The 17,311-nt window shown below is 34.0% G+C and overlaps 1 long non-coding RNA gene across 2 annotated transcripts in view; it reads left to right on the top strand.

Moving 5' to 3' along the window:
• The window catches only part of LOC118966949 (uncharacterized), a 92,666-nt gene that overhangs the window by 31,135 nt on the left and 44,220 nt on the right, over positions 1-17,311 (top strand). For both annotated transcript variants that reach the window (XR_005053706.2, XR_012132189.1), the window contains one exon: positions 2,981-3,105. This is a non-coding gene — a long non-coding RNA (uncharacterized lncRNA). The remainder of the gene's footprint in view (positions 1-2,980; positions 3,106-17,311) is intronic.

The raw sequence follows: 17,311 nt of genomic DNA, 5'->3' as shown, positions 1-17,311 counted from the left end.
AATCAAGCAGATGTCCTGACTATGTGATATATCTTCCAACTTTCTTAAAATATTACTATTTTTTAAATGAGCATCTTTTTACAAAGATTCTCATTATACTTAGGGTAACTAATAGCAATGATGTTATTTGAGAATGGAAGTTACCATCATCTATTATTATTGAAGTGAAAATGTGAAAGGACACTCACATTTCAGAACAATTCTCTTACATGTGTTTCTACCTCTATTTATTATCTATAAAGGACAAATATATATAGGTCCATTCCTATCATAACTTAGTTTAGCCTCAAATTCAATCATATATCAGCTTTTTATCTGCAAAACACATGGATATTTAAATTCTTATCCCCGATCATATTTTTCTTTTCTTTTCAAGACTGTGTGTTTTACTACTATTGCCAGTTTCTAAATGGTTGCACATCTTACACAAATTCCATTTAAATCCTGCATACTCCCGTAAGATTAAGCAATGTTTGTTTTGACCATGTGTCTATATATCTGAATATACATGACATAAGAGTTAATAAAAAGCTGATGAGCCATTTATTTTTAGAGTCTAAAATATATTTAAACTTGATGGATGCTTGTAAACCTGCCTGTGAATCAGATGGCACATAATCTTAATACTGGCCAAAGTGAAAAGCAAAGTTATGGGTTTATGCTAATATTATGCATTTGATGGCTGCTCAAGGAAATAACTATTGTAAGATTAATCTGATAACAGCAGAAGTCAGTTCCTTTCAGTGTATGATTAAGAATAAAAAATCCTTCCTTCTTATTGGTAAAGAAAATAGCAGAATTGTTCAAAATTGCAGAAGCAAACTTTTTCCCCAAAGTTTTATATGAAACAGAATAATGACTGGTGGCATAGAAAAGTGGGAATTTGTCTTCTTTAGACAATTTTTAAACTTTTTTGTTGTAACATTTTAAATTGAATAAAGTGGACAACAATCTAGATTGCTTAATTTAATATGTAATCAGTTCTCAAATTAAAGGTACCAGAATACATACTTTAATCTGGGCCTAATATCAATACCACAAAGTAGGAAATGTTGCATGTTAACTATTTTTATGCATCCAATAATACAAGCTCTTTTTGAGAGAGAAAGGGAACTAGACAAAATCTTAATTGAAAGACTACCAAATAGTCTTTGTCAAAAAGAAAAGATACCATAATATCTAGAAATGGAACATAGATCATATAAATAGACATTGTACATTTCTATGGATATTATTTAATTAAACATTGGACAGTAATCAAAAGTTCCAACATTGGCACTTTTATGTTGTATGATACCAGACACTGACATTGAGCTCCAAGATTTAACTTCATTCTTTTTAGTAAAAAAAATTCAAAGTCTCAACTAGCTTTAATTACCTAAAAAAAATCCCAAAATACTGTAAATTTGTAATCAAGTCATACATCTTCATTTCTGGTACTTTTCCTCACTCTGGTCCTTCTTCCCCACATTGTAGGTAGTCAAAGGCAGATCAGAACTCCCTCAGAGCTCTGCTGAACAACTGAAATATTTTTTAGGTGCTAATAGTTATGAATTATCTAGTCAGATATATTTAAAAATGTTCAGTCAGTTATTCTAATTCTTTAACATAGTGGTCATCAAACTGGGTCATTGCAGTTTTGTAAGTCGTATCACAGAGTAACCACCAACTTTTGTATGTGTTCTTTCCTAAAACTGCTCTACCTAAAGAATACTCACGATAGAGATGTCTTGGCCATTCTCTTTTTCTATCTTCCCTTTCATAATCTCTTTTCTCCATTTTACAAAAAAAAAAAGTGTTATCTTATCTATCTTTAAAATTACTATGATGCATTTCCAAGAATTAGGTAAAATGCAGTAGTACACTATAGAAAGATAACTCAAAATATGTATGTCAGTTGAGCCCTTTATAACCAAAGTACCAAACAGTCAGGTTAGAGTTTGTCCTTCCTTATCTCATCACTTGTTTCCTAAGGGCTTGTAATTCATGAAGTATATCATGGAGTGCACAAACATTTAGAAATTGTATGGCAGATGGTGGCAAATATGAAGGTACATAAAATATAGATCTTTTAGTTTGATCAGATCATAGGTATTTCCTATCATAACCAGTTAATCATTTTTATATACTGTTCTAACAAAGAGATCAAATCTAATTGTTATTTGCTTTAAGACCTCCTAGGACTATGATTGGTGAGGGGATTTTCACAACTTTGTGTATTTTATCTCTAAATATGAGGATACTGCAATAATTAGGCCCCATAGTAGCTTTATTAAGATAATCACTTTTTAAAGTTATATTACAATTTTGGAACTCTTTGATTGCAAAAAAAATTAAATTAAATTGAGTCCAAATTAACATTAATTTAGGATTTGCCTTAAAACAGTAAATATTATTAACTGTAGGACTTTCAAGTTGCATCTTTATAATGTACATTTACAAATGAGGTGGTGGCAAAGTGAATGCTATTAACATGTTTGCTTTAACTGAAAAAAGAAGTAAAACTTTCAAAGAGGAAGTATAATTTGAGTGATTTTTTTGTCAGGGAACAACTGGTCTTTCCCATTATGTGATATGTCCGATGGTTTTTTCACTTTTGCAGCAAAGTCTGCAGTCCATCACTTTCCATTGTAGGTGGATGGGTCTTGGGAATGCAAAGAGCAGGTAACTTAGTCTGATTTCTTTGTGAACATACTAATAACAGACCTTGTGACATACAAATTAACCATGTATCTTTGGTAGATAGCTCTTAGTCATGGGATGCTTTTAGCAGAATATTCCTGGTTGTCTAGGATTGCTTGTGACAGACAAACTGGCAATCCATGGACTTACATGGCCAAGTTCTCTGGAAAAATGTCACATTAACTAAATGCAATATCTGAGTATAAAATGGAGCTGTTCCATGACAAAGTGGCTACTTTTGTGTGAGCAGAGTGACCATAAACTCTCCTTATGAACCTTCTATGTTAATCTGTTTCAGAGAATGTCAGATCCAGAAGGAGTTTAGTGAGCTGTTCCAGGGGTTCAAGACCACCCCATCCTGTGTATGGGAAGTATTCTTGAAATTATTAGGAAAACTGGATATGGACAAGACTTGTGATATTGGTAAGTCTGATTGGACAGTTCAACCCTTTGTATTATCTCAGTTGGTTGCCAATTCTTTGTTGAAGAACACTGAGAAAAGGCATAGTTTATTAGTTGCTCAATCATTAAAAATAATTTTTCATGAAAAATCACTAATTTTTGGCATGCAACTCAGTTTTTCCCAATAACTGAGTAACATGTAAGAATGCATCTTCTATTTTCAATTACTTATTTCTGTGAGCTGTGTTGTGCAGAAATAAAAACTGTACATCAACGTTAGATATGGAAATACGACAGGCAATGAGACCCCATACTAACTCCCCAGGTACACGCTAAAGATTCAAATAAACAAACAGAAACTGGGCCATGCAAGCAGGCAGTTATTGTTTTTTGTCTGTTTATATTTGGAAAGAATGCAGACTATTCTTTTTGGAGCCCAGCTTTCAAAGACTTTGAAATGAGCTCCTGTAAGCCCAGGTTTAAACCTCTCCTGGAAATCGAATAACTTTTCTTGGCACAAAGTAGACTTTCACTTAAACATACAATAAGTTTTCTTATCAAATGTTTACTTTCACTTTTAAAAATAATTAATCAATTTTCTAAATTTTAGAAAAAAACATCTACAAGGATCAAACACCACCTTTTATATTCACTAAGAAATATTATCATTGCTAGCACTGAGAAAATTTTTGCTGTTGTTTATAAAATTTTAACTTTCCTTTTGAAAATTTGCAATCATAAGCCTTTATTAAGGTTTTTCACTTAAATTCATATCAATAACTTTGTTGTTTGTTACTAAACATACCGAATGAATGACTTTAATGACTCAATAATATACTATCAAAAAATAAACTAAAATATAGTTCAGTATTCTGGAACTAATAATGCAATCCCAATCACCTTTAGAAAAAGTTGCCTAAATCTCTGATTGTTTTCTTAGAATCTATTTGGCAAAATGTCCCTAGGTCAGGAAGTTTGTATAGATTATTACAGTGGCAGGGAAAAAAAATGCCCATCTCTTCACATTTTCCACATCATTTAGCATGATTTTGGAAGTGTTTTCTACTTTGATAGATGAGAAATTTTAATTTGCCTTTCTTCGATTATTTAGAGGTTGAATGGTTTTTCATTTTTTGACATACGAAATTTTTTCTTCCATGAATTGTTAAGGAACATAATTTTGATAATTAAATATCCCTTCCATTTTATCCATTTTATATAATATCCCCAATAATCAAAAATACAAAATTACTGATGATCATTTTAATGAACAAGATTCAAGGTCAACCATTTCAGAACATGTACATTGACTATTCTGTCTGTAAGTGATTTTTTTCAAGAAGACCTCATTTCCCTTGTATGGAAGAAGACTAATACAACTGTTCCAGTTTGGGTATATCAAGACTTAAGGGGCCAGTGTATCAGACATGAATTTTCATTTGCTCTGAAAAATAATGTACAGTTCTCTCACACAACTCTTTGCCAAATGTTTCTCATGTAGCTCTAAATGTTCTATTCCAAAACTATATAACAAACCATTTGTATACAAACAGCGGGAAGTACAGTTTTTATTTCAAAACACTGGAAAAATTAAAAATAAAAAGCTTATCATTTCCCTAAGTGAAAGGGCTTTATTGGCCCTGGAATTGTATCATTTGAACTACATATGAACAAATTCCAAAATATTTCTGTAGTGGTAGCCAAAAATCTCCAATCTCCACACCTAAGAGCTGCTGATGTGGTTTTATTTCTTGGTGGAATATTTTAGTTCTGCTACGGGGCCTAATCATTTCTACATTATTTGCATTTACATGCCCCTTCTTTGTAATAATTAGCGATCCTGCTCACAGTCAGCAGTATAGCCAGTTTAACGACATTGACATTAATTCCCAACAAAGATTAGACTATTATTCTGAATGGAACATTATTCCAAACTACACTTAACAAAAGGGGTCTTTCGAAAAGCAAAAATTTTACTACTAATATTTGAGATTTTATATTCTTAATTTGACTGAAATGTTGAAAAATTCAGAATTTTGCATGAGTTTGTTAAAATATATAGAACCACTTTATAGACATAAAAAGTTGTGTTTATCTGATAAAAAGTAAACTTTAAACCATCTTTTCACGGCATGAAGATTAAATTCTAACAGAGAAAAACCTTTTGGTACTGAGATTTTTTTGTAAACCATCCTGGTAAACAAAGATAGTAAGCAATGTTAAATCACTGTTCGAAAGCCCTTTATAACATGATGACTATCTGATTTGAAGGAAAGCATCCTAAGGGAAAAAATAATTCTACACCCAATCAGAAGTTAGCCTGAATATTGCAAAAGTAAAAATAAGTTACTTGGAAAAGTGGTTACAAATATCCATGAAAAAAATTTGAGGAACTTTGACAACTGTGAATTCACTTATTCTACAAACATTCACACATCTTATCTGATAAGTGTGGAAGTATTTCTGACGCTTCAGGCCCAACAGCAGAATCAAACTTAGTGAATATATTCAAATGATCCAGTCATCTGATTTAATGAGTACAGGAAGGAATTAATAGAATAACTGGTAGCTCTTTTTTCTTAGCTGTGCCAACTGGTTAATATATTTCAATTAAGTAATTGTTTTACTTCACATTTATGTGTGCCATGGACTATATATGACTTACAAAAATAGATCATTTGAAAGACTGATAGGCTTTGTGGGGTTCAATATGGGAATCAGAACTATAGGAGGAAACACAGTACCTATGTACATATAAAAGCTTTATTTCAATCTATTCCATTCATTCTTAAACAGGGTGATTTTGCCCCCCTCCCCCCCATGGACATTTGGCAATGTCTGGACACATTTTTGTTTTTCATAACTAGGGGAGGGCTACTGGCATCTAGTGGGTACAGATACACCTCCCTGATTTAGAACAGGTTCTTTTTCACTGTTCTGTAGCTTTGCGTGGTCATTTATACCTTTGTGCTTTCACTTAGATTTTTTTGTTAATTAGGAGGTGTTTTCCATTTTTGAGAAGCTAAATCTCAGCTGGGATCCAAGGACTGTAGCAGTCCTCTCTTCTCTTCTCTGTTAGGGCTTCTCTGACACTTCTGGCTATCATCCGTGGTCTGAAATAATGTTTAAAACTTCATGTCAAAGTAAAAATTGCACTGAAGTTAAACAGGCAAAGAAGACTTATTTCAAGACTATTGCAATAGGAGAGAGAGTGTTTTAGTGCTAGGGTGAGCTAATGGAAAAGTACTGGGTGGTACTGGAGAAGGGAGACAGGTTGAACAATGGGATTTGGAATGTTAGAGCACCTTGAGTTATTCTGAATTTGCAAATGTTTATATTTGTGATTAGGCCATCTATGTTAACTAATAAGTACCCGCTTAAGTAAGGACCCTATCCTTGAACAGGGACTAGGACATGGGGTGCTTTCTCCTTCATTGCTTACCCTTTAAAGAGATATTTCTCAGGTTCCTTTCAAAGATATTTCCTGAGTTGTGAGACTCCTAAGATGCTGGAAGATTTATGTATATTTTAAATGAACAGAGAAAAAATTCACAGTTAAAAATTTGGAAAGCAAATACTCTAAGATAATGGAGGTTAGGGGCATACAGTCAGAAAGAAACCTGTCTAAAGTTTAGTCAAGCTAAGGGGAACATTACAAACAACTTGGTTACTTATTATACAGTCTGTTCACTATTGCTTTATAAGAGTTATTATAAGAGTTATGTCTTCCAGTTTTGTGAAGACCTCCATAGAGAGTCTTTCCTTCTTTTTAATCTAAGCATAGTTGGTTGTTTTTTGTGCTCAACATGTAGAGAGCAGCACACAGAGATGGAATAAATAAATCCTTTTAAAGTAAATTAATATAATATGTATCTTGGTATTAGTAATTTGAAATAGAACTGCTCAGGTCAAATATTTAGTTATAAGAAAACCTGAACTTTTTATTCAAAACTTAAGCTGAAAAGAAAATAATTACATGTAACTCACTGTAAATTATAGCATAAAAGCTGTATACATGTTATACTATGTAAGTTAACAATCATAAATTATAACAACTAAATTATAGTCTAGTTTATGGATGAAAGTGTTAGCTGTGAAATCAAACATATATGGGGTTGAGTTCTTGACTAATCACTTTCTGAATTCTATCTGAGCTTCTATCTGAATTCTATCTGAGCTTCAGTTTGTCAGCCTACCTCAGAGGTTTCCTAAATGATAAGGTGAAATTATATGAGCTCTTCTTACTCTAATTACATCCTCCTTGGATGGTCTGATCCACTCTCTAGGTATCAAATGCCATTTAAATAATGATGAATTTCAAATCTCATACTCAAAAGTGTCTCCTTAGCTTAAACGTCTACTGATTTCTCATTTAACTTTCTCTGGAACCTCAAACAGGATCAAACGTCTACTGACTTCTCATTTAACTTTCTCTAGAACCTCACACCTAACCTATCCAGGACATGAAGTAGCACCGTTTATCTACACAGCTTCTCAAGACAGAACCATGGGGCATCACCTTTTCTCCTTCTATCCCATGGGGAACTCTGACAAATCAATACAAATTTTTCAGTTTTACCTCCTAACCATTTCTTGTATCTGTTCACTTCCCTTCATCTCAACTGTTACCTCCTATTCCATGCTATTCACTCAGCTCTTAGTGAAGAAAATATCTTCGTTTTTCCTGCTCCTTTCTATTCTTTCTACAGTATAGTTCCCACCAGATCTTTCAAAAGTATAATTCTGATTACATTAGCTGCTTGCTAATTGCCAGCATTTTGAATATAGCAAGTACTCAAGAGTTGGTAGCTAATATTGCTATGACTACTCTTATTATTATTAGAAGAGATAAAATGCTGTGGGTCTCTGATAAAAATTTTCAAATCTCTATGTCTTAGGATTCATAAAAAAATCCTTGCCCAGATGATATGGTAGAATAATTTTTCATTTAATTTGTTCTGCAGTTCTCATTTAGCTTTATCTAAATTCTACTGATTCCTTTCTTTGACTACCACTGTGTTCTTTTTTCCTTACTAGTGTGTGCCGGATGTTGTACTTCTGTATCAAGGCTCACATTACACTTTGCATCAAATTATGTGGATTTATCATTGCTAAATCTTTGGGTACCTAGCCTTTGTGTGATTAGTTGTCAGTATATTCAGCAATACTTTCCCTTGCTTTGTTTGAGGATGAAGTGGGTAAGGTGGAAGACCTATTTCTCTACTAGCTGTGTCAGTGATGAATTCTACAATGTCAGTTCTCTTTCAACAGCAGTACCTCTGGGTATGGCAGTTTAGTGAGTCCAATATGTAATCCCTAAACCCAACTACACTAAAATCTCCCTAGTAAATTTTTACACAGATTCCTGGACCCCTGCTCAGACTACTTGACCTAAAACTCCCCAGAGGTTGGTTAAGAACTACACATTTTAATCTGGCTATTTCTGCAGGTTATTGCTGGGTTGGCAGCCTTGCAACTGCCTTAAGATCTAACACTTATTATAATGGAATATATAGTAAGTTGCTTAACTTCCCTATGACTCAGAAGTCCCACCTCTACAATGGATGTGATAATATGTATTGTACCAAACTCATAGGGTAGATGAGAGGATTAAATAAGCTAGTGCATGTAGAAATGCCTATAACAGGGCCTTGTCATTGTCAGTACTCAGACAAGTCAGCATTCATAATATGTGTTATCATTACAAAGAAACATTTTATTAGAGATTGCTTAGATAAGATATGAAGTGTCTTGTCTCAATTTTAAATTCTAGGTAAAATTTTTTTTAATCTCTATAATGTCTGTAAAAGTTGCTGACCTCAGTAGAACAAGACGTTTTCTGCCCTTTCCAAACAAAGCAACCGTTTATTTTGGTTATTCAGGTTATTCCTTGGCTCTCTTTCAGTTTTTCTTTGGCTTAAAGCACTTATAAGGTTAAAGGGGCAATTTCACAAGGGGAGCATGACCAAGATATCTGGCAGTAAGCTAACTGTTATGTTCAAATTGGAATCATCTAATTATGGTCCTTTTGAAATCATTTCCTAAGCAGTGAAATCAAACCAGGTCACTTGAGTTAGAAATACTTGTTGTCAATTGATTTAACTATAGAGTAATTTACTAAATGTGCTGGATTATATAAACTCTTCTCTAAACATAGAATATGCTTTTAAAATATTTTATAGCTTCCAAAACTATGTTAGGCATGTGGGGGATAATAAATACTTAATGATTATTACTGAGAGATTTAAAGTAATTAAAGCAGATCTAAAGAGTACTTAACTCATGTTATAAAGTAACATAAGTACATGCAAATAATTTAATTTGCTTGTTATACATTCATATCAGAAAGTGTTGGATAAAACCTTTCTCTTTATCCACCATGCCCTATCAAGTACAAATTCTATTCTAGCACATATTATTTGTCTTGCTATTATTTACCTTCATGTCTTTTCTACTCCTTAATGTAGAGATGGTGTCTTATTCATATTTGTCCATTTCCTTGGTTTTCCAAGGAACTCAAATATTTGTTGAATTAATGAACTAATAAGTGTAGGGCTTTTTGTTTTGTTTTAAAGACAGAATCAGTATAGAGAATATATTTTCTTGGATACTTTATGGATGGTGGAAATGTTACCCATCCAGAAACGAGGGTAGTAGTATCCTAAATTAAGTATTAAGTATTGATACTGCTAATTATAAGGTCTGTTAAGCCTAAAGTCCTAATGGCCTGATGCATTTTGTTTATAACAATATATGCGAATGCTTTGTCTGGATATATGTTTCTAGAAGCGGCACCTCTCAGCCTTCATATGACACAAACAATCTAATAAAAGCTAGGTGTATCAAATTCCCTTAAATATAAGTTTTATGAATGCTATGAATATTACTGGGGAGTTGCAGATCTTGAGGCATGAATTATTAATAATCGAGTGAAGGGGAGTACCAGAGGAGAAAACCATGAACCCAGAAAACAGATGGTTCTTTACTGTGTGAAAGCTCATGGTGCCAGGGAAGTAGACACAAGAGAGTTTGGGAGGGGGTTGGCTCAGTGACCCAGCACTTATAAATTCCCTATTCACACTCCCAATAGTTCTGCTTTTCCTAATGCAGCCCAGAAAGATAGACTATTTGAAGTTAAATGGAGTTGCGTATATAAATTACAGCATACCCCACAGGAAAAAATACAAATATTGATAGCAAGAAGAAAGAACATGCTAGGCATTGTCACATGGAGAAAAAATTTAAGAAACTGGGGTTTGAAGAAAATATGAGATATGTCCAAAGTGACATAAATTCATATTAATTCAGATTACATTTTCTGAACACCTATTATGAGCCAGATATTGTGGTAAAGGCCCTCATTTGCATTTCCTCATTTTCAGTTCATTAACTCTGAGAGGAAAATCCTAAATATTAGGCTTGGACCATTTCAAGACTGCTCTTTCATATCTTTAGTTGGTTCAAGAAAAGCTATTTTACATGAACAATACTTCTTGGTTGAACAAGAGTATACTTCTGTTATCCCGATAACACTGAGGCACTTCACCTTCTCAACCCTGGTTAAGTGAGAGGGGGTGCAGCTCTAAACTCAGAGCTGTTCCAGAAAAGAACAGAGGAGATATTGGTGAAACAAGTAGCATGTTAGTCTCTGGGATACCATTCCTTAAGGTACATTTATGAAACTGTCATCCTTGGACTATTGCAGCATAAGACAAGGGCTAAATTGAAAAAAGTCTTAAGGTTTCTTTAAATCTTAACAATATAACACTACTAAATCCCTTGGTTCAAAACCAAACCAATAATAGACATAGTCCCAGAAGGGAGGGTGTAAGTATCACAAAATCTTTGTCTCTTTGTTAATAACGGATTGGACCAGAGGGGCTGGGATGAACCTGGCAGGTGGTTTATAAGAGAGATGGATAACTAATGTGTAATCAGCTCTCAGTAGAGACACAATAGTTTATGTCAGCACCAGTAGTTATAGTGCAAAGAGAAAAAGAAAACAGTTAATTAGATGAGCAAGGAAAATAGCACATATCCAAAAAGAAAATCAGAAATTAGAGTGATTGTGTAACTTTTAAGTGCCAGGTTTGCCATCCCTCATTTCCAATTCATTTGCAGCCTGAAAAAACTGTTTCCCCTTGGTTTCATGAGCTTCTATCATTAAAAGGCACACACCACCCTACCCCTTTTTGAATGGAATTTCTTGTTTCTTCAACCCAAAAAAGACCCTTGTTAAAACAAGCTCATTCATTAAAAAACCTTTTGGTCCATATTGATACATTAACATATCAATTTATCAAGTATCTAACAATAGAAAGCTTCAGTAACTTTCCTGGAAAGTAACTGGAAAACTGTTATTCTCTTTATTTTTATGTCTGAAAAATAGATATCTGGATCCAATTGGACTGGTCTGTGTAGTTCTTTCCTAAGAAGTCTTTTGTTACTAAACTTCTGAGTTTTTGATTGTTAAGTCTTTGCTGTAAGGCAAACTTTCTTTAATCTTCAGCTGATCAACAATAATTTTTATTTTGACTTTGGGGATACTTTATTTGTTTTATATTTTCTCTGAACATCAAGTTACAAAGGCTGGTTGAATTTTCTACTATTATAATCAGTGTAGTACTTGAATTTGTGACTGTTTTGAAGATACTTTGTCCAATTGAGATACTCTAGTTCACTAATTTTCCTAAGACATTTTCATTAATACTTGAAATATCAGAAACCATGTGTCTGAATTTATTTCTCCCTACATTTGAATGAGTCACTTGAACTTGATGGCTATTCTCATGCCAAATATTTAGTTTTCATCTTTAATAGGAGGTTAACACAATTTGGACAAACTGTGAAGAGTTTGGCATACCTGAATTAAAAATTTAGATTTTCTTATACAAGCCACCTACCTTTTCTGCTAGCTGACATGAGTTATATCTTTGTATATTATAGAAAGTTCCTTTTGATATTTGAGATATGAACCATGCACTGGTAAAGGAGTTCTTCTGAGCCATTAAAAATGTCAGTGTAAGAGTATGTCAAAATTGGAATTTCAATTTAGGCACCAAGAAGCAATAATTGGCACTGAGGCAGCAGATCAGTATTCAAAGGAAATGAAAAAAGATTTAGATTGAAGATTCTCAGGAACCCCCTCCAGCAAGAGCCCGAAAGAGCATCAGATCTGGAGAGGCAAAAGGTTTTGTGAGAGGCTTATAGTGTGTGTGTAGTTTTGTGTGTGTGTGTAAAAAAGGTGTTGTTATGCTTTGAATGAACATTGAAATATTGATTAACATCTTACACTTCTAATCTCTAAACTGAGGCAATGTTCTATAGCATGAGATAAGTTTAGAACTGTTTGTTTACCTTAGATTCAGCAAAAATGTCATAGAGCCTGACATATTTTTGTCTCTTGGGCAGAGAAACAAGTTTCCCCACTGAATAAAGTTTAAAAATAAAATTGGGTTTTGTTTACATCCACAGGGTGTACTTTTTCAACATATTGGCTATAACAATTTTTACTTAGACAAAATATGTTGGAAGTTAGTTCTAGCTCTTGTGATTTACATATTAGGTGATCAAGAAAGGTCATTAAAAATAAAACAAAAGAAAATATAGAAAGGACTGTAGCATTAAGATGAAGATTCTTACTGGAAACCACATTTTATCAGAATATTTTATTTTGTGATTGATAGAACTGGGGAGACGTACTCCTTAAATATTGATGACTTTTTGAAAAAAAATAAAATAACTCCTGTATTTCTAATACATGAGAAAGAACAGAAGCAAGCCCTGAGAGGTTATGAAGAGAAGCCAATAAGGGTAAATGAATTGGTCATTGTGGTTAAGCCCAGTTAGTCAACAGAATTAGAGACAGAAGGAGAGAGCAGCTGCCACCACTAGAAAAGAATGTCCCAGTGCTAAGTGACGGTTATGGAGACAGTTTTCATTTCACCGAGTATGTCACTCACTCAGAAAGCCATTTTGACAGCCCATGGTTGGTTTTATGTGGGTTGCGATTGATGTTAACTGAATTGTTAGAAGAAATAAATGATAATAGAAATAGTGTCCATTTATCAAGTGTGCCTTCATTAAAACATCTCCATGTAGTAGAATGCCATACTTGACAACAGAGATCTGGGAAGCTGTGGATAAATAGAGAACCACCTTCATAGTAAAATGTAAGTGAGCTATTGACATCTGCATACCATTGTATTTGAGAAATAGAGTCAGATAAATTCAGAACAATTATTTAACTTGTGAGTTTGATAGCCTGACTCGGTGGGACTAGATTCAGAGTACCCTCCTCTCCTCCTTTCTGCTGATGACTTTTCAGTAATTTCACTTCGTATCAATAGGTCTATCAAAGTGTGGGAGGAAGATGGCTGAGAGGCTGTAGAATCTGAACAAATTAGAACTTATAATTGCTTAATAGTACTGTTGAGAGCTTATACAGAAAGATTGAAAATACTACCTAAAATTGCATTAAGGTATTATTGTGGCTCTTAATTATCCACAGCTTTTATCTCTCATTGCCATACATAATTGAGAAGTACCCATTCATGACAAGACAATAATAAGCAAAGATTCTTGTCTTTTACAAACACTAGAAACAAAATGTATTAGCTAAGACTATCAGTTTTATTGTTGTAGAATTATCCTCTTGTTACTACAATAGTGAATAGTTAAATGTAAAGAATCCCAACTTTCTGAAAAGTAGGTCAGAGTTTATTCCATTCCTTCCATAGGCATATATTTTTGAATGTTATACAGTTGAATTTGTGGAGTCATTTGCCATTCATCTGAAAATTGTAAATTAATATATTTTATGATGTTTTGTTATAAAGAGATCTAAGAACAAGTCTTAAAATCTGAAAATATAGGTTTTCCATTACAATGCCACACTTTTCAGTCTTGCTTCCTAGAGATAACCAACCACTGCTAACAATTTAATATGTAACTTGTTAGGATATTTACCATTAACATATAGCCACATAATCATTACACCTACAGGTAACCTGTTTATTAAGGAGTCACAATTCATTCAATAATTAACATGTTGTGGTTTTTCTTTTATGGCTTCTGTTTTCATAAACAATGTGCTTTATCTCCTCTGTCAAATATCTCTTCCCTTGAATTTCTGGCTATTTTTACCTACTAAAATTTAATTCAGAGTTCAGTACATTTTAATATTCTAATGCCTACTCTAATAAGCTTTCTTTTATCTTGCACGCCTCACTTTTCTTCTCTTCTCCTTGTTTGTGGGGAGGGAGGGCTATAGGTGTCAGAAGAGACAGTCCTGCTCTGTCACTCACTGGCCCTAACCCTCTGGGTCTAGACTCTGCACTGGGACTGGGGAGAGGAACAGTGGAGAGGAACAGTGGAGATGAGCGTTTCTGTGAGCACAGACTCACTTCCGGTGGTGGGAGAGTCCCCAGGCTCATGCTGGCTTGTCCTGTTTCCATCAGGTCCTCTCCACTAGCTGGTGGCCTCTACTGGTGTGTGGTTTCTGAGTTCACAATGTGTATGATTTCTTGCGGTGGATTTTAGCTTCACTTGCAGCCCTCCATGTCACGTAGAAATACCTGGGGGAGAAGAGCCCATGTCCCTTTTGGCCTGAGTGGCATCCCTGTCTGCCCAGGGCAGGGCCTTCCTGGACACGAGCAGCTCTCACTGCTGCTCTGGGCTCCATACTCCTTTCTGAGACCCTGTTTATCCTCAAAGAGGTGCAGAGACTGGGCATGGGTCTGTCACCCTCATCTCTGGAATACTATCCCGAAGATACTTTCCAGCTTGTTGGTGGCTACTCTCCAAAGCCTCTACCTTCAGAAACCTCATTCAAGATGTAGACTCCAGCCTCAAAATTCATTCTCGCTCCTAAACTCCAGAAACACGGGTCTAGTTTTTGCAGAAACTATATCACCACAGTTTACTCTCTTGGCCACAATGGAGAGGCCTGAATTTCAGCAGTTGAGCAAGCATGCAGTGAGAAAGAAGATGCTCATCTCCTTCCAGTAAATCACCCTCAGTGTCTCCCAGCCAGTTTCTTGGAGCTGCCCTTTCATTTGGATTTGAGTAAAGTGAGATTCAAGGCCCCTCCCCTGCTAAGAGGGAAGGAAGTAACCTCTCGCCCCTAACACCCATCACTCACAGCACCTTTCCCATGAAGCCCTGGTCCCCCCTGCTCTCTCTTCTCAGCCTTCTCCCCACAGTGAGTGTGGCAGGGTACAAGCGTAGATTTTTGAGTGGATATACATTTCAAGACTTTCTCTTTCCTCTTAGTAAGTGCAAACAAAGAAGGGATCTAGCCATCATTTCCGGGCAATAGGAAATGACCCACGCAGCACAATGGAAACACATTCACACACATACACACAGGCACACAAAGTGCAATAACATATTACTACATTGCCCACTTTGTTGTGCAAACTATTTAATATTTGATCAGGATTTTCTTCATGGTAAATACAGTGCCACCACATTCTACAGTGGTGTCACCTCCTAGCCAGAACATTTGATGGTGACAGATCCTTTAGGTCTGTGTTCTCCCTGCCTCAGTGACTAGCAAAGTTTGAAATAACAGCTGCTCCATCTGGCGGGGTCCTGAAGTGAGGAGACATGGAGACTTGAGATATTAGTAAGAAATACAACTTTGTATTAAAAGCCACTAAGGTTTGGGGATGTTTATTACTACAGCATGGCCTTGCCTATCCAGATACAAAAACGCTGCACTGTTATTTATTAGATCATTACATTCTGTGTGTGCCATTTATTTTATTTCCAAATTTCTGTTTTTGTACTCTTTCAGTGAAAATCACTCTACATTTATCTTTGTACATGTGAATTTCAAACATTTGAGTTGTGTTGGAAAGTGCTCAGTTTGCCTCTAAAAGACTCAATTTATATGTTCACTAACAATTTTAGGGTGTCTACCCCAAATATTATGAATCACTTTACAAGGCAAATAACTCTCTCAATTTAATTTCTGGGTTATTAGTGAGATTTGGTGTTTATTGGACATTTGTATTTCTTTTATAAATTTTCTATTGAAACCATTTTTTTTCTATTAGATTGTTTTCCTGTTTAAAATGCAGGGATTTTTTTAAAATAAGGGTTTTAATGCTTTGTCTTTATATATTTTTCAACATTTTCTGTATTTTTTGTTATACAAAACCAAAATAATACTAATGTGCATAGTTGAAGAGTTGAAAATAGTTAAAGCCTTTCAGTGGTTTACCTAGTAATCTGAAGATACCTTTCATTTTAAAAGTGATAGCAAGAGATTCTAAATTTGGAAATTAAATGAAAAATCTTTAATAAGTAATATAATTATAGTAGAGCTCTCAAATTGGTTAACATTTAATATGAAATAGAATTATATCTACATACTACTTATTATGTAATTTAAAATAACAAAATCATATATATCAAGTGCTACTATTTATTGATGTAGAGTAGTTTATTAGTGTGCTACATATTATTCCTTATTTGTAATAAATCTCAAGGGTTATTGAGAAATATATTTCCACAAACTTTCTTAATTAAAAAAATAATATATGTGTTGTATAGACAATGGACTACTACCCAGACCTAAAAAAAGAATGATACACAGACACATGCACTAACATGTATAAATTGCAAAAGAATTATGTTAAGTGAAGTCATTCAAAAAACATAATTATACATAAAATATGATTCCATTTTTATGAAATTACAGAAAAGGCAAAGCCACAGTCAACAGGAAGTAGATAGTGATATCAAAGGCCAGAGCTGAGAGGAAGGAATTCTTGTAAAATATCATGCAGGAATTTTTTGAGTAATCAAACTGCTCTATATAATGACTGTGGTGGTAGTCATGTGATTGTGAGTTTATGAGAATTAACTGAATTGTAAAATTAAAAGCAGTGAATTTTAATGTATATAGATTGTTCAATAATGCAGCTGTTCAAATTTAAAAATTGTTCATTTCTAGAATTATGAATGGAATTGAAGATTAATCATATTTATTAGGCAATCATATTTTCTAATGAATTGCTTATCATCTCTTTTGTCTATTTGGATAATTTTCTTAATGATTTAAAAGAGTGACATTAAGATTATGTAAATTGTCAACTTTTACTGCTCAGCAAATGTAGCAAATAGTGCTCAAAGACATTTCTTATCAAATGATTATGTGGTCAAATATTACTTTCATGTATTATTCTTTTGTTTTTATCATTTAATTATTTTATTCTTA

This window comes from Manis javanica, chromosome 6, assembly GCF_040802235.1.
Source record: "Manis javanica isolate MJ-LG chromosome 6, MJ_LKY, whole genome shotgun sequence".
Taxonomy (NCBI): domain Eukaryota; kingdom Metazoa; phylum Chordata; class Mammalia; order Pholidota; family Manidae; genus Manis; species Manis javanica.
Note: the sequence above shows the minus strand (reverse complement) of the source record. Positions and strands in the feature narration are given on the sequence as shown.